Source organism: Bos mutus, chromosome 11 (genome assembly GCF_027580195.1).
Source record: "Bos mutus isolate GX-2022 chromosome 11, NWIPB_WYAK_1.1, whole genome shotgun sequence".
Classification (NCBI taxonomy): domain Eukaryota; kingdom Metazoa; phylum Chordata; class Mammalia; order Artiodactyla; family Bovidae; genus Bos; species Bos mutus.
In genome coordinates, this window is record NC_091627.1 from 70,556,398 (window position 1) to 70,558,156 (window position 1,759).

Below are 1,759 nucleotides of genomic sequence, written 5' to 3' on the forward strand. Positions count from 1 at the left end.
ACACATGGAAAATGAGACTCAGAAAAATGCAGCAATGAGCCGTGTCACCAGGTTGTCCACGATCACATGGACACAACTGAAGCTCCAGAGGTCACGTCTGGTGCTGTTTCTCTTACAGTGAATCCACCCATGAGATAAGGTGGAATTCCCCCTTTTAAAGTCAAAATTAAATCATTATTATACCAGATATCACTTCTGACTGCACTGTGAATTCATGGCCCAGACAAGCAAAACACTTCATTTCTCTGGATCTTAAAATACTCTTTTGAAGGATCTCAGAGGAGCCTAAATCTCCCCCATATATTAAAATTGTGTGATTCGGGCTCTGCGTCAGTTAACCAGAGTCTGTGTTGGTTGGGATCCGAGGTTTGGCCAGACTGACTGATCCAGGATTTCTCTGGGGAGAAACTCCACTCCAAGCTTGCTGACAGCCAAGGATGTTGAGCAAGTGGTCCTTGGCCTATGCATCCCCTGAGAACTTGAGTGCTGGGGGCCCAGGGGCAGCAGCAATGGTGCTGGTGAGAGCGAAGGCCAAGACAGCATCTTGGAGTGCAGCATCTGCCTGGACACAGCCATGGAGGCCACCATCAGCCTGGGCGGCCTCCTCTTCTCTTGGCCATGTTTACATCAGTGGCTGGAGACAAAACCTAACAGACAGGTGTGTCCCGTTGGCAAAGCTGGCATCAGCAACAACAAAGTCATCCTGTTCCACAGCAGGGGCAGCCCTGGGCGGCAGGCCCCCAGAGAGCAGACCCCTCCTCGCCCTCAAGGCCAGAGGCCAGAGCCGGAGAACAGAGGGGGATTCAAGGGTATAGATTTAGAGATGGTGGCTTCCAGATATATTTTGGAGTTGGGGTCTTTCCCTGTGGCATGTTTGCCACAGCATAGACCATGAACGATGGGTGGCCTTCTGCAGCTGTCCTGAGAATGCCCCAGTATGTGGACAAGCAGTTTCTTTTATGCCCCTTCCTCTTTGCGGCGCTGGTGATCATGTTCTGGTTATTGATCGCCTAATGCTGGGCTCCTGGCCCACATCCACAGCAGGGCCTTTGGATTGGTGATACTTCCTTGATGTTTTGCTTCCTGGCTAATCCTGACCTTTGGAAATAGTGGGGTCAGTGACATGTCAAGGAGTCTTGCTTCTCCATCAGAGTTTTGGGACTTAAGACCAATTGAGGACCCTGGAGTATGGCCACAGACCCTGCTGTAATCTCAGGCCTCAGCATTGAGTCGTCCCTTACCAGTTATCCCGTGAAATCCTATTCCAGTGGGCTCAGCAGGTCTTGACTCTGCACAGGGAAGAGGCAGGAGGAGAACTATCAGTACAATTTCACTTGAAGTTAATATTACATAAACAAAGGGATGAACAAAATATGGAAACTTCCTTCCATCTCTTTATCCCTTGGTGAGTGGCCTCTGAAGTCAATTGTTGTTGTTCAGTCACTAAGTCATGTCTGATTCTTTGCAACCCCATGGATTGTAGCACACCCGGCTCCTCTGTCCTTCACCATCTCCCGGAGTTTGCTCAAACTCACGTCTGTTGATTTAGTGATGCCATCCAACCATCTCATCCTCTGTCACCCACTTCTCCTTCTGCCCTCAATCTTTCTCAGCTTCAGTCTTCCAATGAGTTGGCTCTTCCCATCAGGTGCCCAAAGGATTGTGGCACTCCTCATACAGAGGTTCCCCTTCCCCCTCCAGAAACAGACAGTGCTGTTCTGTCTTATTTCCTCCTCCTTCTCCTCAGAAGAGATGCAAG

The 1,759-nt window shown here is 49.8% G+C and overlaps 1 pseudogene; it reads left to right on the plus strand.

Moving 5' to 3' along the window:
- Positions 1–437: 437 nt before the first annotated feature.
- Positions 438–1,014, plus strand: LOC102272237 (E3 ubiquitin-protein ligase RNF185 pseudogene; annotated as a pseudogene).
- The last annotated feature ends 745 nt before the right edge of the window (positions 1,015–1,759 follow it).